Source organism: Chelonia mydas, chromosome 9 (genome assembly GCF_015237465.2).
Source record: "Chelonia mydas isolate rCheMyd1 chromosome 9, rCheMyd1.pri.v2, whole genome shotgun sequence".
Taxonomy (NCBI): domain Eukaryota; kingdom Metazoa; phylum Chordata; order Testudines; family Cheloniidae; genus Chelonia; species Chelonia mydas.
The window spans coordinates 94,776,340-94,801,802 of record NC_057855.1 but is presented as its reverse complement, the minus strand read 5'-3'; the positions used below and the strand labels follow the sequence as shown (position 1 = coordinate 94,801,802).

Below are 25,463 nucleotides of genomic sequence, written 5' to 3'. Positions count from 1 at the left end.
GCGTTAATAGGTCCCTGCCATTCATGGCAGACAACAAAGGGTCACGCAGCCTTTCAGCAGGCCAGTAGTGCACAATTTCCATAGCAAACCATTCTAATTAGGGACAGAGACAACAAGATGAGGTTTCATACAGGGATTAGTCAGATGCTGTGTATTTTTGGTGGCTAATTTAGAATCAGAGAGAGAAGATGTTTCTGTCCCCAAGCAAGGGCTGTGCAGATATGTAAAGAGTAAATCTATTTGCATATATTATTTTGCAATGTAAAAATGAGCACTGCAGCGCCAGCTACCTTTAGATATAGCAGTTTATAACTACACGCCAGCTGTACTCAGTTTTAATTAATTGACACAGGATACCAGTATCTGGCCGACAGCAGTTAGCTCCTCCAGTCTGAATTTAACATACGTGGAAGATAACTCCAGTAAACAAAAACAACCTCCTGGCTTTCTTTGTTAAGGACCCTCTTCATGGGGCTGAACATATGTGGCAAAATTAGGACATGAGATAATCAGAGGTGAGTTAGCATAGATCCCTCCATCCCCCCAAGATTTGACCTATATTTTCAAGGAGTAATTTTAGCCATCTTTATTCTCCCAGGCCCTCAGGTGCATAAGGTGTCCACCAGTTTCCACCATTTATTTCAGTCTTGTGCTGGGCTGTTCAGGCTCCTGAGTGCCATGTTGATGGATCTGGCTTCTTTCTCTATCATTCTGCGTAATGTCTCTCTAGGTCGCCCTCTTTCTCTGTTGCCAGCTGGTATCCACACGATCACTTGCCATGGAAGGCATGTTGGTGGCATCCTTAAAGCATGTCCTAAATATGCCCATCTTCTTACTATATTTGATGCTTTGAATGGGTTTGCTCTTCCTACAATTTCTGCTGTTGCAAGAATCTCCTTCCAACGGACTGACAATCTACCACGGGCATTTATTTTGGAATGAGTTGATCTTATCAATTTTTATTGTAGATTTCCATGACTCTGCTCCATCAAGGAGGACATACATAATGCCTGTGTTACAAATTCATATGTGTGTGTCAGTGCTCATTTAGCTGTGATTAGTGTTTATGGCGTGTGCTTTGCCTAAAAGTACAAGGAAAAATTTGGTACCATAGGAAAATAACCTGCCAAACAGCAAACACAGAGAATCCAACATTTTGGCTGTATGGGTAAACTGAAGAGATGCAACTGAACAAATAGCTCAGAAATTGCAATGAGGAGCAGCAAAACACAGTGCACAGAAGAGCAAGTGTCTAAATCAGGCTTGTGTGCACAGGTCCTGATCAGGAACAGAGCCTCTGACTAATGCCACAGTATGAATACATACATATATGTTCTGCAGTTGTGAAAGCCAAGTAGATTTGGGGACGCGGGGGGAAAGAGTTCTATGAGAACTTGCACAGTTGGATTGACAGAGTTTTGCTCAGACCTTGTGTACTGAATGACACCATGACACTGAATGACTCCCCAGCACTTCGTCTACCAACAAGAATCCTGCAATGACACTGTACTGAACTCACCATCTCAGAGCACCATCTCTTGCGGCATGGCAGCCACTCTGTCTCAGCTTCCCCACCACATTCACAGCATGCTCTGGACATAGAGACGCTCTGACCCCACCCCCAGTCAAGCATAGAGAGCTAAACCACTCCGGAATAACAGAGTCCTTTAAACAAAGGACAACCAAAAGCACAGATCACAGGCATCTTCAGTCCAGCTGGGCTCAGCATCCAGCCCCCCTCCCTTCCAGGTGAGCCCCACCTGCAACAGTGAGTCTCAACACCCATTAACAGGCACCTAGGCTCTGCTCAACACAAAAATCCGATGTAGGCCCAGCTCCCAGGTAGGAGCTCTGTCGGCTCTCCTCCGCAGCCATCCCTCAACTGCTGGGCTTTCCTCCTTTTAAGTCCCACACGCAGCACAGGTGTAGCAAGGAAGGCCTAACTGAACAAGGCAGACTGGCTGCAGGTGTTCTGTCCTTTAAAGAGTTGGGCTGGCCTATTACAGACACCATGAATGAAATCCTAATCCCCTCGGGTTGCCAATCCTCCAGGAATTAAAGATTAATCTTTAATTAAAGATGCTGTCATGTGATGAAATCTCCAGGAATACATCCAACAAAAATTGGCAACCTGACACCCTGCTGAAGTTGTGGGGAGTTTTGTGATTGACTTCAGTGAGACCAGGACTGCACCTATTATTTTAAATCCAAGCACCACATTAGCATGAATAAGAAGCATGACTTGCAAAGCTGGTGGTACCCCATGATCAAAATAATTTTAGTCACTGCTAAAAATGACACACTGGAGACATTGTTCTCAGACAGCATTTGGGAAGGCGTCTTACCAGCTCCGTGATGGGAGAAGCCTGCACTTCCCTGATAATAGCCCATCCTATCATAGACTCAGGCACAGATCGAACGCAGCCAACAAGAACGTTAAAACGCTCAGGTTGCTTGTGGACGGAGTTCTTTGCACGCAAACGTATAAGTTTGTCCACCTGGTGCCTTAGCGCTCACTGGCATGCGGTGTGCTAACCAGCCCATGTGGTGCACACTGAAAGTTCCCTATGCACGTTAACGTAGTCTTGATTCAAACAGTACGACACTAACGTGCACGTGGGGACTTTTAGTGAACGCTGGAAGAGTCCACGTGGGCCAGTTGGTGCACATTCATATTTATACCCCTGCTGGCGTGCACTGTGTGGACAAGCCCTAAACAAACAACTCAAGTGAGTTCTCCTAGCTGGAGAGAGAGTGAGAGATCGTAGTTATTTCTAGCTTTAAATACTTGGAGGCACCCAGAGATAGCGGATTAAAGTGAATGGAAACTGGGCATACAAATTCTGTGGTTAGCTTTAAAAGAATCTCAGCCAACATAGACCATCAGAATTAGTTATTTTCATTGTATCAGAACTTTAAGAAATTAAAAAAAGGTGAAAGGAAAAGAAAAAAAGACTAAAATAAACCCCAAACAGAACAAAATACTCATCTAATAGTAGAATAGGGATCAAATTCTTCTCACTTCCAAGGGTGTAAATCAGCAGAGGCTTCACTGAGTTGGACCCAAGACCTCTGATTCACGGGGGACATACAAGAGTCTCATTGTTCCATTAAATGTTTCAGACCTCACTGGAGATGGTAAACGGTTTGAAAATTGGCTTCAGGAAATACAGAGTGGTGATAAGGGAGCATATGGGACAAAAATACATAAACAGGCCGGAGGGGGTGGGGGGGGAAGTGTGAACATTAAATCTATTTGTACAAATGCTTTTTTTGTGGAATAATCTCTTTCAAACACACTGGAAGCAGTTTGTTCAGAATAAGCAGCACCCCCGAAAGTGGGCAAATGCTTTGAAGGATAATTAAACACAAGCATGAGGAGAAGCAAATCTAGCAGCTACCTATTCTAAATGCTTGGCAGCAACAGAAGGAAGAGTTTATATAGCACCCTCGCTGACTGGTTAGATTTCCATATTGTTGCAACAATTGTTTAACCTCCATTGACTCCTTTAGACTGGATAAGCCTCAGCACACAATGAAGTGACGTATCCTCTAAATAGCTGGAATAGTAAGAAGAGCTGACAAGGCTTCCTGTACTCCTTCTCTGCCAGCTGTCTTCACCCTGTGCCTGACACCGACTGGCCTACACTCCAAAGAGTGAACAGATTGAATGGCATGCCACTGGCCTCCTTGTACCAACATCTATCCAGTCTGACTCACTAATCAAAACACCCCTTTGCTTTGATACATGCTCTCTTTAGGAAGGAAACTAAATAACAATAGTCTGATGCCTGTACCCAGTTCCCATTCAGAAGGGAACAGATGCCCTAGGGAGACATTTGGCATGGATGTGTACCACATTTCAGATGCCCAGACAATTTCAGGGATGAGCCAAACTAATCTGGAGAAATATGGGGATCTACTAATGCAAAGGTGAGTCAAGAACAACCAATACAAGGAGTTTAATGGTGCAACTGGGGGGAAAGAGGGTAGGGGTTAGGCCATCTTTTCACCCTATGGATTCTGGACGGCTCCAGAGTACAAAAATGACCCTTGTTGTAAGTGAGAGCAGCCCCCAGAATCCTCATAACACTGTTCTACAGCTCCAACAGCCCAGAATTCCCATAGTCCCATGTGCTACCTCCCACCCCTTCCTGTCCCTAGCGACACCCCCATCATGCCCCACCCACCATAGGCCACTACAGTGGCCCTACTCTGAACCTGTTTTGCAGGAATTCTCCCAGCTGGTTGTATGACCCCTCTACACCAATAGAGGGGTGTATTGAGAGGCCAGGCTGGGGGGACAGAATCAGTCCCAAGGTGTCGTTTTATACACTCCCTGTAATTATTTTCAGACTTACCCTGCTGTCCTTGTTTTCTTCGTTACAGAATAGTACACTGGGGACTACCAAAGCATTAAAAGATGGCTGGCCAACACCAGCACTTACAGCACGTCCTTACCAGAGCACCCCCTTCCAGCGTTGTGCAATGCAGCTGCCGCTCATCCTCAGTTTCCCAGCTAGGCTGCCACTGCTCTGCCCAGCCTCCAGTGCCACCTGGATTGCAGATCCTTATCCCTCTGGTTAGATCACTTATGGTTCTACCCCTTGCAGGATACTTGAAATTCAAAACAAGAGTGGAACAACATACCCCTAAACTCTTCCCTTTCCTCCAGAAGACGCTAAGCACCAGTCTTCTCTCCCCAGTGAGCACTCCACATCTGCTTGCTCACTCTCCCTGCCTGCTCACCCCCACAGCTGAGCTGGTCTCTTCCTTTTAAGCCTCCCTGGAAGTCTACCTCCTGCTCCAGGTGTCTCAGTATGGGCTGATCAGGCTTTCCGTAGCCCATTAATCCCTTCCTGCATCGCAAGGAGGAACATGCACCCCATTACAGTGCTGTCAGGCCAGTAAGCAGTGTTCCCTACTCTCATGGTTCTGGGTTATTTTTAACCAAGTCATAGCTTGGTTTTGCAGCAGAAGGAAGCTTCTGCTGTTCTCTACAGGTTTCAAGTCTTAAGCCCTTCTTCAATGCAGCATCCCCATGAAAGCTTATAGGGGCTTAAGTGCTTTGCTGAAGGCCCCAGCCCTAGTGAGGCACTGATGAACTAGGAGCAGGAAATGGGAAAGGCAGAGCCCCAGTTTGGCTGGGACAGTCCCCTTCTTTGAACATCCATCCCAAGGAGCTGGTGTCCTGGGGACCGTAAGAATGAAGCCCGCTCTCTTTCTGGAGCGGAGCTAGCAGCTGAAGCCACTCTGCATCCTGGCTGGCCCTGCCCGCTACGAAAACTACTGGGGGCTCACGCCCTGCAAGCTGTTTCACTGGGAAAAGATCTCAGGGATGAGAGGGACATTTTCTACTCCACATCCAAAATAGGAGGGGGCACCAAAGTGGTCTCTTCAGATTATCAGGAACCAAAAGGAGATTAGATTCTTATGATAACATAAATGATAAAAGGAAACTCCTGGGAGGTCTGGCATCACACTACATTGTAATCAGCCTCTGGGTAAGAAATAGACATAAGGGATAACTCCCCAAACACTATGTGAACCCCAATCTAAGCATTTCAAACCATCCTCATCCAGGCCAGGCCCCAAGGCCCTGATCTCCTCCTTGTACCTAGCCAACTCCCTTTCCCCCTAAGGAGGGACTGCAGACCTCCTCCCTAAGTCTCTTTTGACTCTCACTTCGTGGCTTTTACCCCTAGCCCAGCAACTCCCCCAGCTGGGCTTCATCTGCCTAGGTGCAACATATAGAGTTAATTGGCCCCTTCTGGCCCCCATTAACCCAGTCCGGGCTTGTGTGACACCCCATCATATTGCCCATCATTCACAGGTGATCAGCTGGGAGCTCTGCCAGCTGCACTACATTGACATGCTTTCATTGCACAGCTGCCCAATTGCAGTCTCTTCTTCACACATGTGAACTCACTGATGCTTTGCTCTCTTCTCTGGAGGCCTCCAAACAGAGCCCCAGGCCAAAGCTGGATTCCACACCGTGGCTAGCAGAGTCCAGAACTGCATGGGGGAAAGGGAGGCCATCAAACACAGAGTCTACTGGGCACTGTTGCACCAGCCAGAATGACCCACCTTGTTGGTGCTGGACCAGACAGGCAGTGAAGTCCCCAAATCAGGGTCAATCCTGCAAATCCATGACTTACTTGGGTGGCCCCAGGGCAGTGCCAGGTAAGGTGGGCAGGCTACAGTGACAGAGCTTTTGAAAGGAGCCCTGCATGGGTACCCATGCTAGGAAAATCCAGCTGGACTTGGAGCAGAGAGGGCCTGATTCTCCTCTCATCTATGTGGCTGCTAGAGTCAGTGTAAGTGGACCTCTGCAGCCACGCTCTGGGAGCAACTCCCCCTGGTGTCCCATTCTGTGGAGTCACAAAGAGGAGAGGAGCCATGTAGTAGGAGAGTCTCTGGCCCTGCTGCTCACTAGTTTACCCATGCCCAATCCCTTACCTGAAAGCTGCTAAAATCCCACCTGCCCCACTCACACTCTGCCATCCTCTCATACAGCAGAGTCTCACCCAGGCCAGGGGACCCCCTGGCCTGGACAGATGCAGGAAGAGACTTGACCCCCCCCCCAGGGCTCATTCCTGTACTGGGAAGGGAAGAGGATAAAAGGAACCCTCTTTCCTCTGTTCTGACATCAGGGCTAGATCCTTCCACAGGCATGTGCTAGGAGGTGAACCCACCACATGCCAAGCAATTAGGAGCCTTTCCTGCTGGTTTAGCTGCTGGGGCCAACAGAGGGCATGTGCCAGTATGCCCTCCACCACCACCCTCCCAAAGTATCAGGCTGCCAAGCAGCTGCTTGCTTATTGCATGCTCAGAGGACCAGCAGAGGGTACAGGGACATGGTGCATTCTAACCACAGGGGTCTGTGTAACCAGCCTTCTCCTACAGATATGTGCTCACGTGGCACTCATGATGAAAGGTTATGGGGAAACCTGTCCTGTCAGTTACACCTGCACCAACCCCAGCATCTCCAGCCCAGAACAGAATTGAGCCCTGAATTCTATTGCACAATTGTCTGACTATTGCTTTTCTGTGGTTTGAGACAGCCACCCACAGGCGCTTGGGTGAGGGGTGGGGGGAGAAAGCATCTTTATAAAAAAAAAAAAGGAAAAGAAAAGCCAAGCAGGCTACTCAGCAGCAACTTGTTGCTTTGCTAACTGGAAAGTGGCAGGGTCACTGGTGGGTGAACACGCCAGCAAGATAATGTACTCTGTCTCCATGGGGAGCATGCTGGCTGCTCTGTTTATGCAGCTGCTCAGTGGAACTGCACTAGAATCAGCACCGAAGGGAGCTTCTCGCCCACTCTTTCTGACATAAGTGATGAGGAATCAGAGCTTGGTGCTGAGCAAAAGATAAGTAAGAGGCTGGAGATAAAAACACCACACTGGATGGGATTCATGGGATTCCATCGGTCTTAAATACATCGTGCCATTCATCAATGGCTAACTCATTGGAATAAAAATGGTCCATTTTGGACCAGTTTCAAATCCATCAAGGGTTAGTCTTCAGGCTGGTTATCAGTGACCCCGCATGGAGGCTGCAACTGCATGATGATCTCTTTTAATTAAGAGGAGGAAACTTCTCTAATTTGATCCAAGGTGCAGAGTTAGATTTGTGTCCTCCGCACTTCTACAGTGTAGCTATTCCAGGGGCACACACATTCCACCATCTAATATAAAATAAATTAGAGTTTTGACTTCAAAGAGGTACTGAGTCTCTGATCGTTGTACATACAGATGGTTTGTAAGGAAGGCTTACATGAGGCACAGTACTAGCAGGCAGAAGTGACTGGCAAAACAAGACTCATGAAACTAAACCGGGCTCCTGTGGATGTGGCAAACTGCAACAATTGACCTCGACTTCCGTTATGCATCGTCTTTAGTCTGTGATGCATAGTTCGCATCACAATGTAAATCAAGAGGTTGAACCTGCCAATGACGGACTGTAGAGCAGCAAAGGAAAGCAGCATTAGTCTGAAAAAGGAAGGCCGAGTGATTCAGAGGTGCTCTTCATTATAGACTTCCTTCCAAGTCGCAGCCCATGGTAGTCATGAAGACTGCAAGAGTAGTGCTTTGGGGAGATAATACTCTTGGGTGCTTTAACTGAACATAGGTGGTAAATTATTTGCCCTCCCCAACTTTAATTACCACAGCCAACAGCCAGAAGCAGAAAGTTCTCCACTAGCCTTTCCCTACAGAGACTTTCTCTGAAGAAATAGGCTTGATGGGAGAAGCAGGAATTGTGCTTCCTTTAATGTTCAGGTGCCAGTGTTGAAGAGACTAATAAACAAGGCTAAATTTTATGCAGTCATTCGGCTTTTCGTTCTGAGTTCACCAAATCAAATGGGAGAGGAAGAAAGAATCCAAGCCAGGAGTTTGCTCCTCCAAACACTTTTAGACCCAGGGACTTTGACCCAGGGACTTTGTTGGTAATAAGGATTGATGAGGCTCTAATTGCTGTGGCGGAAAATTTTAGATCAGTCTAAGACCCATCCCTTGTATTAATTTCAGTGGAAAAAGTTCCGAAGTGCTGAACACACACAGTTCCCATTGAAATCAACTGGGACTGCAGGAGCTCAGTACCTTCTGAAATCAGGCCAACAATTTTTAAGTTATGTGATCAAATACTAATCTTTGAAATAATACAATACCATTTTCTACAGCCTAGACTATTCATAATATTTGCTTCATTCACGATTATGGTGGGCCAGTATATTTTGTTGATTTGGGACCAGATTTTTGAACGTATTTAGGCACCTAAAGAGGCAGGCGGTAGGGTTTTCACAAGCACCTAAGGAGGTTAGGTACCTCATTGCCATTGAAATCAGAGTTAGGCTCCAAATCTGTGTAGGAACATCTGAAAAATCCCAGTAAGTCTCTATCTGCATCTCTAGATATCTAAATCCCTTGAACAATCTGGCTCTTAGGGTCTATGCAAAGCCCAGTGAAGTCAATGGGATGCTTTCCACTGATTTCCATGGGATTCCTTCCATTGACTTCAAGGGGCTTTGTAGTAGGCGCTTAAATTTCTCTCCCCTCTGTTGTATGCAGCGTTATTGCTGTGTCAGTCCCAGGATATCAGAGAGAAAAGGCGCGGGAGGTAATATCTTTTCTTGGACCAGCTTCTACTGGAGAGAGAGACAAGTGATCAACACTCTTTCCTGTTAGTTATTTTAATAATACTAACACTATGCATGTGCTTACTATATGTGTAAACAGAATAATTGTTTCTTTTGTCTTCCTTACCTCAATGGTTGTGACTCGCTACATTCAGGATAGATAGGAGAAGCTGAACATTCAGTTGAATTTGTTGAGGGTCTGTTTAGCTAAAGTGGATAGTCCACAGGCTTTTTTAAATTTCTCTCACACACATTCAAAACCTGGCTGGTTTAGCTCGTCTTTGAAACAGTTTTCCGCTTTCACTTCCCTGAAACACAAAGTCTGAAAGACAAACGTGTCCCTGTTTGGAACAGGTTTTACTTTCCCTCTGTGTCTAACGTGCAGGAGACAGCTTGATTTTTATTTTAAAGCATCAGCTGTTTTCCACTATTAAGTACTCCACCGGGGCTGGGGGATGGAATACTACAGAGAGTGGCAATGACACATAAGTTGAAAGGCACAAGAGACGGCAGTGTTCTCCTGGCACATTGATTGCACATTTTAGCATCAACATCACAGCGATGAGTCAAACTGCAATGAGCAAGCCAGAGAGAAACAATAGTTTCTGCTGCAATTCCCTGGGCCACTTTCCATGTAGCCCCGTCCACTTCACCACTGACTCCACCCCACCTCAGTGGTGGTTTGTTGCTAGAACAGTTAAGAACCAGAGGGCATTGAAGATATTCTATCAGAACTTGTTTGTGTAAATGGAATACCCATTAAGGGTCCAGAGTAACTGAGTCTAGGAGTCCTTCAAAGGTGAGCTGCAAAACCAAAGAGATGCACAGTCTTCCCATGTCAGTGGCTGGCAGGAGGTTGATATACCTTTATTAGTAGAAACGAGGAAACAAATATAATATAGATAAGAAAAACAAAGTTCTAGCTGTCAAAATTCAGTTTGACTGGGGCCCTAAATACTCTGCAGTAGCTACATTTGGAAAAAGGAAGGTGCTCAGTTTAATACAGAATTTTTTACTTAGGGGGAGGGTCATACCAATTAAAAGTAAGTGAATAATAGGGTACACCAATTTCTCACTAAAATTGTAGATTACCCCGATTCCCTTCTCCCCCCAAAAAGTGCCCAGAAACAATGGAGGAAATGGGTTTAATACTCTGGTTTCTTGTAGGTATCTATGTCCACTGTTGGCACCTCAGCACACAGAGGGAAAAAGACTACAGAGGCAGGAATGAGAGAGCTAGAAGCATCCTGTCCAGTGCACTCTTCTCTGTGCTAGTTTATGAAATGTGTAGCTAGTGGGAATATAAATTCCATGTGGGTAATGGGTATTTAACCTGCCACGATGAGCACATCATATAGGCTACAGTATATTGCCTATAATACATTCCTTTCTCAAATTAATTGCTCTTACCCTCATCATCTCAGCTTGTGTTGCACAGTTATTTTGTTCTTTGCTTTATTAGCTCACATTCCAATTTATTGTTTGCCTTTGATGGGTTTGTCACTGGCCAGAGCAACGATGAAGACACATAATTCTCTGGAAAAATATTTTTTCCACCTAGCTTTTCTGAATCTGTCCTATAGGATATATTGAGAATTATATCCCAACTGTGGGATGGCTAGAGAGGTTATCATTTACTATTACATTCTATAAACTATTAGGCAAACTTCTGTAGAACCCTGTTGGTCTTATTCCTATTGAATTCAGCATGGTACAAAAGTAGGGCACTAGACTGGCCTTAGAAAACCTGTATTCTCTTCCCACTTCTGCCATTGAATTATGATGTGGCCTTGGGCAAATCACTTCATCTCTCTGTGTCTGTTTTCCCTCCCATCCTGTCTACATCGATTATAAACTCGATGGGTGCAGAAAATGTCTTGCTCTGTGTGAGTATGGAATTTGGCACTATGCAGCCCCACTCTCCGTTGAGGCCTCTATGTGCTGCAGTAACACAAATAATCATTGAATTCTCTAGGACTTTCCCATAAGGGACGCTTCTTAAGCATATTCATCAGTGGTCAGGGAAATGAAGAGTACGGGTCCCAGCATCCGTATTAACACGGCATACCCTTAAAGCACACTGCAGCAGTTAGTTGACATGGAGGATTAAACACGAGCCTAAAACTATCATTTTCCATGAGAAGTTTCACTTTATCTGGAGGTTTTCTTCATTTGCTCCTCTTCACAGGAGACAGATTATCAGAGATATTGCACTTGACACACAACTACAAAGTTCAAAGGAAAATACAAAAGCAGTGACTAATCAAGCCTAGTGTATCTCTCAAGATGCATTCAGCAAGCAATCCCGCCCCCCAAAAAATCAAGAAAACAATGTTTATTCAATTCAAGGTCAGACTCAGTCCAATCTTGGGACTTCTCTCGTGTTGCCACCTTTCACACACAGACATTTCATTGCCTGCAGTCAAGTGATTAATTTTTGTTTAAAATTTTAAGCTTTTTTTAAAGACAAAGTACAGAAAGTAGGTCATTCCAGCCTGCTATGCTAGAACAAGGAGTGGGGAAAGTTTCTTCAGATTTTTATTTCCAAATTATGAGTGCAAAACATTGATTTAATATTTTCCACCACTGGGGGGGGCTAAAAAGCTTTTCAGGTTCAAGTCGCTCTTTAACTACCTGACTGAAACAATTCAGACACAAGCCATTTGCTGTGGGACAGTTTTAAAGGGCTCAATCCTGCAAAGGCGTAAACACGTGAATAGCTTCACTCAAGCAAGTAATCAATGGAACAACTCGCATGAGTAAAGTTGCTGACATCCATGACTTGACAGGCTCGGGTCTTAAGAAGGCACCACAACGCTTATAGTTGAGTAGGGCAACTGGTCTGTTTACAACAGGAGCTGCAAAACAAAGATCATTTCCATCTTTACTGTATTTCTTAAACCGAAGAAAACAATTACAGACCTATTCCTTTCCCAATCATTATAATTAGGCTTGGCAGAATTCAGGGTTGTTTTTAATTTTGAGGGCTACTGATGTTTATTTTTAAGCTTTTTTATTTTTATCCATTTAAATGTTCACACTGGTGTGAAATTATTGCGGGGGAGAGGGTGCATCAACCTCATGTCAAAATATCCTAAAAGCAAATAAATTCTGAAGCAGTATTTTTCTTACTTTACCTATGTGGAAATTTCAATCATCAATTAAAATATTTTTGGTTGGCCCGCGCGTGTGTGTGTGGTGAAGTTGACCTTTACTGATAACAATCTAAGCCTTCCAAGCCTAATTATAATACGAATTGGAGGGGCTTCCTAGGAAATTATATTGGCTTTTGGTTCTGCAAATGAAATGTTTTCCTTCGTAGAATGAGATTGAGTATTTTAAGATTACAGAAGAGCAGAGACACCGATGATTAATTTTTAAAGATGCAGAGCCTCCCGGGAAAGGAAGGATTTGTTGGAGAACATTGCAGTTTCCTTAACCTGTTTGTTTGCCATTCAAATTGAAAATTTTAATTTTATGCTGATTGCTTGAAGAGCTGATGTTCAGAAACTTTCACAAGAGACTGCCGAGCTGGAGAAGAGTCTATAAATAACTGCTTTAGAAGTAAGCCTCAGTGAGTTGGCCATAACCCAGATCGGATTGAGACTGTGAGACTTGAAAAAGTATTGTGAGTTACTTTAAGTCACCTCTGATTCATTCAGAAATATTACCTAGCATTGAGACAGGAGCCCCAGATCCACCTACTGAAAGTATTTGAAGCCTGAAGTTTAATTCCCTGTTGCCCTGCACCTTCTGCTGATGCAAAGTGAGGGTAAAACAATCCCATATGACAGCATTTTCTCCTGACTTTGCACTGTGTAAAGGTGACTATACAAGATGTAGAGTAATGGGGAAATCTGGCAGCAGGGTAGCTGGCACTTGCTGTGAGGTAGCTTGCTACACCTTTGGCATTCTTTCGTGCTCTTGTATTCCTTTTCTTTGCACCAGGTTACTATAGCCCTCTGGGGATTTCCTTTTTGCTTGTACATGGGCTGGGTGGGTAGTGTTTCTGGACATCCTGGGATATTGTCCTCTCTTTGTCTATGGCTTCTCTTGCAGGTTCCTCCTCAAAGTTATTCCCGAGGAGTGTCAGTTGCTTGTCTACATACTGACTTTGGAGGTCTATGTTTTTAGCTATCTTTAGTGTAAGGTTAGAATCATTTTGGAGTCTGATACTGTAATTGCAGTCTTTCAGTCCTACAACAAGAAGCCTGTTTCTGATAAGTTCTTTGCTCATTTCTCCATGGTCACAGTGTTTGAGTAGGTTGTACAGAGTGTTATGAAATCATTCATTGACTCACACTTTTCCTGCTTGCATAAGTCAAATTGTGCCAGCTCAAAAAAAAAAAATTAAAAAAAAAAAATCACATGGTGTGGCATGAAATACTTACCCAGTATTGAACTGTTTCACCTGAGCAGTTGTGAGGCTTCTGTAAAGGATAGCATCCTCTACTATAGGTCCTAGTCTATAGAGCTGGGTATTAACTGGCTTCTTGTCCGATTGCAGTTCTAAACCAGAGACCTGATGGAACCTTTGGGATCTGCTTACCCAGAGTGTCCAACCCCCAGGGTGCAGAGAACTAAATCCTGCTGGGGGTGGTATTTGGAAAAAAAGTACAGTCATACATAGATCTCTCTCACACTGTTGTGTCAGCCTGGACTCACCGTAACCGGGAGTGAGGGTAGGAATGTAAGGAACAATGAAGCAAAGGCTAGGCCTGCAGTAAGACCAGTTTGCTTCCATAAAGGGCCACGCCACCTCACTTCACACACAGGTCAGGCTGAATGCAAGACTGACTTTATTTCACGTTTACACAAAAACAACAAGGCGTCCAGTGGCACAGACTCTTACAGCCTGACTATATGTCCCCTAGTGGCCACTCCGAATAATGCATCTAAACATTCACAACGCTGTCTTGGTCCCTACTGCTAGCAATTAATGATAATATTTTAAAATCAGACTCTTGTGGTTATTGCTCTTTACACAATAAGAAAAAACCACATGGGGAGAGTTGGCTGCCAAATAACCACATTTACTAACTATCTCTCTACATACCAGGGCCTAGCTACATACACACTGCCGCACTGATTGGTTTCCGGCACTTTCAAAACCATAGATTCTGGGGAGAACTACTAGAGGGCTCACAAACCATTTACACTGGTTAAAGGGCTACTACCCTATTGCTATACACTACAGGCTCCCTAATATTCAAGAGTGAAAACTGTTTCTAACCCAAGGATTCCGTTCTCAGTTCAACTGTCCTCAACAGAAAGAAGAGCCCCAACCGGAAAACGTGTTTGGTGAAAAATGGGGTGTGACAGGAAGAATATTCTAGAGAAAAATCATTTCTGCACCCCAAAAATAGCTGTACATTTTTAAAATACCAGATAAAATTTTGGTAATGGTCCTGTGAATATTAAAATTCTCAATCAAGGGCATCAGAAAGCCTGATTTTCACTGGTGTCGAGTAAAGACCTAAGGGCCTAACTTCAGGCTCAGAAGCTTGAATGACATTAGTTTCAAAGTCCTGCCAAGGCTGTGAATACATCTGCTTGGAAAGGAGATAGTTAGGGGCATCTTTCCTGACGAGACAAACAGACAATACAACTCCCGCATCCAATGGACTTCATACTAGTAAGCAGGTCTATTCTACCTCAGGACAGAAAGAGGACTGCTGGAAATGACCTTAGCTGAAGGTTGGTTGTGGTCAGGAGTGAGCTGGATCCAAAGCTTACTTGAGCGATTGGAAAGACTCCAGGGAAAGTTCATATAAGGCTGCCTCCTCTAAGTGACATTGAGAGGAGCAAAGCATTTCCAGCACCAACCTAGCCTGACCGTTAAGCAAGGAACACGGTGGAGAGCAGCCTTCAATGCATTAGCCCCTCAAAACAACAGAAGTCCTTCCACATGAACAGTGAAAGATTGGAATGTACCATTTGATAGTCAAGGGGGAGAGAAGGCAGCAAGGGAGAAGTTGCCATGTTCTATATTTTCTCCTGAGAAATCCATGGACGTATTTCCAGAACATTCAGCAGGAGTAAAAATGTATTGTGTTTTTAAATGCTCAGATCTGTGTGAGAAGAATTTGGCAAACTGGGATATACACTGTACAGAGGGTTTACTATTAGCTGTTTAAGAATAGCTTTACATCAACACCGGCAACTTGCACAACATAGCACAGCCCACAATATAAATGCCTAAGCAACCTGAGCAGAATGTTCTAAGGTGAGGGCTGTGGCCTGTTCAATTCCCTGCTCCACAACAGACTTCCTTGTGTGACATTGGGCAAGTCACTTAGCCTCTCTGGGCCTCAGTTCCCCATCTGTACAATGGGGATAATAGCCCTGCCCTCCCTCACAGATGTGTCATGAGGATAAATGCATTGAAGAGTGTGAGGTGTGATGGGTGCCAGATAAATACTTTAGATAGAGAGACCTCCACCACTAATGCCTGAGAGGTTGTGCCTGGAGAATGGTGAATCGCCATCATCTGCTTAAAAATGATAACTTTCTAAACACAAAAAGCATTACAACCAACTCACGGTAGCTCTATATTTGATCTCATTTTGATGGATGAAGATGAATCGATCACTGAACTAAATCTGATGGTCACCTAGGTGTAAGTGATCATGTTCTTATTTCTCTTACTCTATGCAAATAGAAGATAGTTCCAACCAGTAACATATATACTTGAGGCTTTAAAAAGGCCAGGTTCCAAAAAGCAAAAACAACTGCGGAAAACTGAGCAGGAGAAAATATTTAAACAAACATAAAAATGTGACTGATCATTAGGAATGGATTAAGTATATTTTATTTGACATCACACACACACACGCACTTCCACAGGCATGAAAGAAGTCTTCTTTGATTAAAATACCCTTCTGGCTCAGAGGGAAGAGGCAAGCAGCAATCACCAAACAATATGCAGTAAATGGAAAGATGAGGAAGCATGTAGGAATGAGTGCAAGTCAGCAGTTACCAAATGCAGATAATCGATATGGAAAGTTAAGGCTGTTAATGAAAACAATTATATGGCCAGTAGTGTTTAGGAAAAGTTCTTTAAATGCATCAGGAACATTTTTCATCAATGATTGGAATAAAAAAGTAAAATAATTGCTTATAAAATTGATGGAGTGGTCAGTAACGATAGTTATATAGACTGATCTGAATTATTTGAACAGACATTTTAACACAGACAAATGCAAGGTCAGACCTCTAGGAACAAAGCATGTCAGTCACACTTTTAAGATGGCTGAGTGAATCTTTAAAATAGTGACTCAGAGAAAGACTTGGGGGGTCATGGCAGATAACCAATTGACCATGAGCTACAGAATTACACAGGGAGCTACAAGGGCAAACATGATCTTTGGATGTATAAACAGGAGAATATGGAGAAGGAGTTGAGATGTGGATATGGCATTAGTGAAATCATTGCTGGAATACTAGGTCCAGACTTCAAAAAAAAGATGTTGACAAATTGAAAATGGTAGAAAACATGCCTTATAATGAGAGACTAAAAAAAGCTCAATCTATTTAGTTTATCCAAGGTTAAGCAGTGACTTGATCCTGGTCTACAAGTAGCTACATAGGGTAGAAATTTACAGTAGTAAATAGCTCTTTAATCTAGCAGAAGAAGATATAGTGCGATCCAATGGTTTGATGCTAAGCTAGGCAGATTCAGATGAGAAATAAGGCACATATTTTAACAGTGAGGTAGCTAACCATTGGAACAATCTATGTAGGGACAGGACGGATTCTCTATTACTTGCAATCTTTAAATCAAGATTGGATATCTTTCTAAGGCACACTATAGCTTAACCAGAACTTATGGGCTTGATGCTGAAATTACTGGATGCGTTTCTCTGGCCTGTATTAGGCAGGATGTCAGACTAAACGATCATGATGGTCTCTTCTGGCCATAAAAATAAGGAAATAAATAAATATGAATCTGTGCTTACATCTGCCTTTTTTTTTTTTAAACCTTCTGGTAAATGGAAAAAGCTTATGGTGACACTGGAAATCTTTTGTAAAATGTCCAGAATGATTATTCTCAATTTGAAGTCAATGAATAATGCAGAAAATTCCTAAATGGTATCAGCTATAAATGGTTGTCTTCCTAAATGGTCTGAGTGAGCTATAATGGGGAAACATTTCAGGGAATGTTACATGAGGGTGACCAAAAAGGTAATTTTAAAAACATGAGGAAAAATACACATGAGGACTAACATTTATTAAACTGTAAGCACCACAGAGAAGCAGGTGACCCGTAACAGTGTATGCAATGTGAGCTTCATAGAGGAGGTTTAATTCTTTCCTGCATTCTCCTTGGTATTATTTTTTTTCCTGAGAAAATAAAATGGAATAGTGTTGAGAAGTAGCAGTTGGACCATACTGTGGGACCCAAGATCACATATCATTCAGCGTGCAGAGGTAGTGGTAGCCCTTATAAGGATGTGTGTGACGTAGCACATCCTACAATGTATTCTTTTGGTAATATTTGGGAATACTTGTAAGCAATATAAATGGGTTGAAAGTCTGCACCAATTCTTCAATCCACCTTTATTAAAATATACTGCAACATTCTATAGTAATGGATCAAAACGCGACAGGTGGGAATCTTTCAAAACCATTCGTCTTTGACTTCTATGGAAGCAGAATTCAACCAACAATTTTGAAAAATCTCATCGTTAGTTAGATAGAAATCCTGTGTATAATGCCTACTGTACACACAGGATCTTTGTTTTTTAAATTAAAATGGGGAGGAAAAAGGCTTTATTGAGAACAGATGAGTCCAAGCAAAAACCTCAGATCTGAAATACATCACTGAGGATTGAGGGCTCATTGTGCTAGGCCACCTCTGGATAACATCAATCCAACAGGGCCTTGGGTTAATTCCAGAACATGCAAGGATGCTTTGGATTTGAGCCTGATGACAGCTTGGGGGTGGTTATAGCTTTCCCCCTTTCACCAATGCCAAGGCAGGCTGCCTTTGGGATTTCCTTCTTTGAAGTGAAAATTCCAAATGAATTTGCAACAAAATGAACAAAAGATTCTAATTTCTGTCTCCGTGTAACCACTCACAAGCAGAGAAATAGGTTAATGAGGCCAGTACCATAGGTAGAGCAGGGAGTGGGAATGAGAAGAGTGTTAACCAGCTTGTATATGTTATACACGTTGCACACCATGTTAAAGTGTTACACATTATACATTATGTGAGCAGAAAGCTTTATAATTAAATGGTATTATGCTTACTCTTGTTCACTCATACGTCGTATCCCATAACACTCTGCAAAGCTGAAGTCAGCTTTGGCACTAGCAAATACAAAATCAAGATACATTTGTTCTCTGTTCTAGTATAGGTACCTTTATGGGCAACTAGTTTGGATTGTAGTATCGAAAACAGAGACAAGAAAAATATGGAACAAAAACAACAAGTGAAGAAACTGTTACAAACTGTTGAGCTGGATTTTAGTGATGTATAAAGAGTTTCGTAATTTGTAAAACCATCCTATAAATATTCCTAGCTGAAATGTCTATCTTTGAAACATGCTTTCTGTATAAGGCAAACAAACATCTGCAAGATAAGACTTGCTTCCCAGATGGAGGGTATGTATGTCTCCTTTTCATATTGTACTACTTTGTCTTTAGACAATAGATTTGGCTAAGTTCAGTTACTGGGTCCCTTCAACATTTTAAAGAATGAGTGGTGTCAAACAATTAGCTACACTGTTTAGTCAATAAGAGTAAATAGGGAAGAGCCTTCAACTCAATACGGCGGGAGCCAGAGAACCATTGGAGGAATTCAAAGAGAGGTGGTGATATGGTCCAACTGATGAGGGAGGAACATAATCTTCACAGCCAAATTGTTTTAACCAGAATGGGGGTTAGTACAAGCATCGCTTTATAAAGTTCTACTTGGCGGCTAGGTAGATTTAAATCACTTGGTTTTAACCAAAGACTGACAGAGATCAGGCAACTGTTCATTTCCACCCAGTTACCACTTTTTAGGGATTGCTAAAATTGTGTCTTAAAACTCAGCAGAACAAGGCTCACTTACAAATCCCTCAAAGTTGGGACAGCTAACATTCACATGGCACTTCCCAAGTTACCCAGCTTCACAAATTCTGCCCTGCATTATAGAATCATAGAACTGGAAGGGACCTCGAGAGGTCATCTAGTCCAATCCCCTGCACTCATGGCAGGACTAAGTATTATCTAGGCCATCCCTGACAGCTGTTTGTCCAATCTGCTCTTAAAAATCCCCAATGATGGAGATTCCACAACCTCCCTAGGCAATTTATTCCAGTGCTTAACCACCCTGACAGGAAGTTTTTTCTAACGTCCAACCTAAGCCACCCTTGCTGCAATTTAAGCCCATTGCTTCTTAAGCCCTATCCTCAGAGGTTAAAAAGAACAATTTTTCTCCCTCCTCCTTGTAACAACCTTTTATGTACTTGAAAACTGTTATGTCCCCTTGCAGTCTTCTCTTCTCCAGACTAAACAAACCCATTTTTTTCAAGTCTTCCCTCATAGGTCATGTTTTCTAGACCTTTAATCATTTTCGTTGCTCTTCTCTGGACTCTCCAATTTGTCCACATCTTTTGTGAAATGTGGTGCCCAGAACTAGACACAATACTCCAGTTCAGACCCAATCAGCACGTAGTAGAGCGGAAGAATTACTTCGTGTCTTGCTTACAATACTCCTGCTAAAAAATCCCAGAATGATGTTTGCTTTTTTTGCAACAGCATTACACTGTTGACTCATATTTAGCTTGTGATCCACTCTGACCCCCAGATCCCTTTCCGCAGTACTCCTTCCTAGGCAGTAATTTCCCATTTTGTATGTGTGCAACTGATTGTTCCTTCCTAAGTGGAGTACTTTGCATTTGTCCTTCTTGAATTTCATCCTATTTACTTCAGACCAGTTCTCCAGTTATGCTGCAACCCTTGTCCAATCGACCAAGCTGCAGTGGTGTAACGGAAGATAGAATTTAGCTCTGCGTCTGTGAGAAACTCAAGACGAGATCAGCATACTGAGAACTGGGCAAGAGGAATTCATGGCACTGCTAGATGTGAGCCCGATGGTGCATTCCTTCCACTCTGCAATCCAAGAATAAAAGGTCTTGAGGAGAAACACTCAAAGCCCTGTGTTTATTTATTTAGAGATAGAGTATATATAGCACTTACCTGTCTAAAGCAGGATTCATAATGTAGGATACACATTGCAAACTCTTTATTCTTCAGTTAGCTTGACACTATATTTCAAGATAAAAAAGCTTATATGAAAAAGCACTCATCAAGAGCATTAGGAAGATACCTTTCTGTGATGTCTAAACTAGATCATAGTTTAAATTGCAGAGGATAAGTCTGAGCTGCAGAACTCAGGTATTTGTTCAAAGTCTCTAATTTGGAGGGGGTAGCCACAAATAGATCAAATATTAGGCTTTTTAAGTGGTTGCATTTCCAAACATCCAAAACACTTGACTCAAATTAAAGAATTTCACAGTATTACTCCAGCTCAGAAAGGGTATATTTGCAATTTAGTCATGCAACTTTAATTGCTAAATGAGTTGGATGGGATGGAATAAATAGTTTGTTAAGGTAAATTGGGAATGTAGCTTTTGAAGTTACTCAAATTTGTAATTTAAATAACCCTATACACTAGAATCCCAGGAAATTTACAGTTAAGGTTCCAAATACCAACTTTGGGCCAGATCTTCAACTGGTGTAAGTAGATTAATCTCCATTGACATCAGTGGTGCTGTAACGAGACTCACCACCATGGTGCCACCTGCTGGTTGTTCTGGGAATTAGCTGAGTCTTTTCACAGGTGCCCTCCTCTGGTAGTGTCTCACGACTGCCACTTCTGCTCCAGACCCACGTTGCCTCAAGGATCACAGCATCCTCTTCAGGACACAGCCCATTCCGGGAGTGCCCCATTCTGTTCTCCTCTGCTTCCAGGGGAGCAGCAGTCCTCTAGCCAGCCACTCGCCTCCGTGGCCAACTGCAGCCCAAGGTTCTAGTCACTTGCCTCAGTGGCAAATTGTAGCCCTTTACTGGCCACTCTCCTCAGTGGCAAGTGCGGGCGAGAGGGAGAGGAGACCCAGGCCCGCCCACTACTCCAGGTCCCAACCCAAGGACTCTCTAGGCGGCAGCTGCGTGTTGCATCTCCTTCAACCCCCACCACCCGTTTCCCTGGGCCACTTCCCCGTAGCCCTAGCACCTTCTCTGCCCCTGTATCTGGGCTTCATTCTTTCAGCCAGTCAGGCTGGAGCTCCCTCTCACTCCCCTGACCTGGCCCAGCACTGCTCTGTCCAGGGTGCTGGCGCTTCCCTCAGCCCTTCAGCGACCCAGTCCTTTCTCCCTGGGCTGCCAAGAGGGAACTGCCCCCTCTGCCCTGCAGCTCTCTTTATATATGGGCCTGCTCTGCCCTGATGGGCTGCTCCTTGCAGCCCCTCTCTGATTGGCTGTCTGCTGTGCAGCCTCCCCAGGGCTGCTATTAACCCTTTCTCCACCAGTGTGGGGCAGGTGCCCCATCACAGGTATCTAAGCCAGTTTAGGATCCAGACTCTTGTGTCTGCCCCTGAATCACATTCTGTACCTTCTTCCACCTATCAAGACCCTCACCAGCGGCCACACAAAACTGGTGTCTGCCTCGTTGATTATATGGATTCCAACTGTGTACTCTACAAATTGTTGTAACCCACCTCCACACTATACCAGGTGCCTGGGAGGGATCAGCAAGGCCTAAGGGAAGATCTGTACAGTTCTGGGATCCACTTTTCCCCGCTAAGGAGTTGGTGAGAGTGCCGGAAATATAAGGGGATCGGAAGGTGGCACCTGGGGAGCTTGTGAGGGAGAATGGAGGGATGCAAGGAGTCCCTGGCATGTCCCAGGCACTCGGCTGCCAGAAGCAATAAAGTGTGTGACCCCCTGCTACCATTTAGCAAAGAAAGGCGAGGTTCTTGTCATAATGTGATTAGACCATCTCTGTCAAATGAGTTGTATGGGCTAGATTTTCAGCTGGTGTAAGTGAAGTTAATTCCAATGAAGATACCCCAAAAGAGGATCTGGCCCATAGGTTTTTAAAAGGAAGTTGACTCCCACTGACTTATATACAGATCAGGCTTGTTTATGGTAATGATGCTTTTGATATCAAATATTAAATCATACAGGGTTTTAATAAAGTGCAAAATGTTTCCCTTGACAGTGTATCTGTTTCCCATGGGTTTCTGGACACAGTGTTATCCATATTAATCCAATGGATTTTTCAGATGGACAAAGAGGAGGATCAGAAATCTTTCAAACAAATTTCCAGAATTCGGGCAGAGGCAGTTCACATTCATGCCAATTAGAGACAGAAAGAGCCTCTTTACTGAGCACACAAGGAACCCCTTGAGGAAATTGCCTGATATGGTGCCGAGCTAACAGGTTTTTAGAAAAACAAAAAACTTGTTAAAAAATGGTCAAGTTCAGACCTGATGACCTGTGAGTCCCGTCAACGTCTGTGAGCTGCGGAGTGGGCTCCAGTGGCATTTCACCTGTTCATACCCGCGTTGAATTAATCCCAGTGTTTGGAAGCAAGTGGGAACGGCGAGGTCTAAATTCAAGCCCTGTAGGAACGGAGCCAACTCAGCCTTGCATTTATTTCCAGAAGAGACAATTAAAAGGAAGCCTGATCAGACATTTTCAAAAACAGACCTAATAGGAAGTTATTAGAGCCACAGTGAAATGTGGCACGCTAGTGAATTAATAATTGTGTTTACCCTTTTCCTTGGGAATCTTTTGCCCGTCTCGCCATTTCTGACTGTCGCTCAACATCTTTGAAAAAGAATAGTTCAAAGCCGTTCTCTGCTTCTGCAGAGCCGGTGACGGATTTCCTTTCTGACAGTTATTTACTTCCTGTAATATTTCACAGCACTGGAGCTCCCAGATGAAAGCAGAGTTCGCACTGTGCGCCCGTCCTGAAGTCTAATTAAAAACTGACTAAAATGGAAGGGGTGGCAGATAGTGAAGGGGGGTGTTTCTTGAGGGGACTCAGTAAGGGGAGCTTTTTTCTTGGCAAAACACTCAAGCCTCCACACTGAAGCAGAAGAACAATGCCCAGTGCAGGGAATAAAAACCCTGAGCTGGGCAGGGGGGAAAAAAGCCTTTCAAATGCGGAAGAGCTGCGAGCCAACAATTCATTTTTGTATAAACTGACTGAACACCAGCATGACTGAAATTTCAGGACTGGCTGCCATCTTGCACCACTGAAAACAATCTTCTCTTTCCCCTAAATGCCCCCTCATCAGCGCAAAGAGAAGATGGGTGACAACAGCCACCCAAATTTGTGAACTCCCCATCCTAGAGTAATCAGCAAAATGAAGAGCCTGAGGATAAGGATTCTGCTTCCCACATATGAGCGTGATTTTATATATTTTAGACATCGGGGTTGAGATTCTTCCCTGTGCAGAGGAGACAACATGAGCCCCAGGTGTCATTGAAGGGGTTTCAGGGTGTAAGTGGGACTTCATTGGTGCATAGAACTAGTGCAAGCTCTCCGCCCAGGAGAGCATTTCATCCAAGGTGCCTCTTGTGAGACCGCTATGCACAGAGAAAGAAAAGCACACAAAATCAGGTCACTCAACTACATACAGCAGTGCAATGGTGCAGCACCTCCCTTTTCTTTTATATCTTCCAACTGATGTAAGACCGAGGGCCAACCCCGAGCGGTCCTAGCTCCATTGACTTCAAATATACACCTTGCCATTGTCTTCAACGGAGCTTTGACAATTTACACCACTTGATGATTTGGCCCTCATATGTTAATCATTGCAACATAAAGACTGTACTTCAAAATGAGAGAGACTGTAATGAACTGACAGAGGTAGCAAGGTGAGCGTGTTTATTTGTAGAAAATCTTGCTGTCCTTGCTCAGGAAAGAAAGTCACAGACTTAAAGCAATTGAGTAGAGACATGGGGAAGAGATGGACATCAAGCAACACTTTCATTGTTATCCAGAAATAGTGTGTGTGTTGTTCACTTAATGAAAAAGTTATATACTGTAGCTGTCCTAGAAGCAAAACGCAAATTTCTTATTTTTTTTTAAACAAAAATGTGTTTTGTTGGAGAGAATGGGTATTTTCTACAATCCTTTAATAGGATCCTCGTATCATCAAGCTGTAACACATCTTGTCACTATAGTCAACACACACATATAAAGCTAGGAAATTAAAATGGAAATACTTTTCTTGTGCTGTCTTTTTATAAGTTTCATTATTTTTGCAATAGAGCTGTTCTGTATAAGGCCCTGAGCCTCAAATGAAGCTATAACTGAGCTGAATAATATGTATGCATGGCACTCTGTCTAAAGAACCATGTTACTGTCTGCTAGTTAACATACCCTTGTTTCTCAGAAGGCAGGGTGTACACTTTTAGATAATTAGATCCAATATGTTGGCCCTAAACCTGCCCTCCCTGACAACTGTGTAACTATGTGAAATCCAGGCATTTAGAATAATACCAGGGACACACTGGCACAGCAGTAAGAAACCCATCCTGCTCCCACTCAAGTCAACAGATCAAGTGTATTTGGTGACTAGAGGTCACCAAATGAAATTAATAGGCAGCAAGTTTAAAAAAGAAAAAGGAAGTATTGCTTCACACAACACACAGTCAACCTGTGGAACTCCTTGCCAGAGGATGTTGTGAAGTCCAAGACTATAACAGGATTCAAAGAAGAGCTAGATAAGTTCATGGAGGATAGGTCCCTCAATGGCTATTAGCCAGGATGGGCAGGCATGGTGTCCCTAGCCTCTGTTTGCCAGAAGCTGGGAATGGGTGACAGGGAATGGATCACTTGATGACTCCCTGTTCTGTTCATTCCCTCTGGGGCACCTGGCATTGGCCACTGTTGGAAGACAGGATACTGGGCTAGATGGACCTTTGGTCTGACCCAGTATGGCCGTTTGTATGTTCTTAAGTTAATTCCCCTTGGGTCCAGTGGTTCTTTCCCACTTACAGTACTATAAATCAGGAATAAGGCCACTGAGGTATCCCAGTGTGAACCTGATATGGGGCTTTCAGAAGGAGCAGGCACAGGCCCTAATATGAAGGTAGAATTTGTGCCAATACATTGAATGGGATATCTTTTTTAAAACACCTGTGATTAGAATGGAGTTATTGAGCATTATACACACCTTAGACAGCGCACTTACTCATAGCATCAAGTAGGAGGAGAGCTCTTCCTCTGTGGCATCATTGTACTACTGCCATGGTGCACCACAGGGGACAAGCTAGAGCAGGGGATGTTCGGCCACACGCCTCGGGGGCCTCCTTTCAAACA

At 43.7% G+C, this 25,463-nt stretch overlaps 1 long non-coding RNA gene across 1 annotated transcript; it reads right to left on the bottom strand.

Moving 5' to 3' along the window:
* Positions 1 to 11,447: 11,447 nt before the first annotated feature.
* LOC122461710 lies at positions 11,448 to 21,519 on the bottom strand. Its single transcript, XR_006283820.1, has 3 exons — positions 20,914 to 21,519; positions 20,324 to 20,391; positions 11,448 to 11,994 (listed from the first exon to the last, which is right to left on the bottom strand). It is a non-coding gene; the product is annotated as an uncharacterized LOC122461710 (long non-coding RNA).
* Positions 21,520 to 25,463: the final 3,944 nt, after the last annotated feature.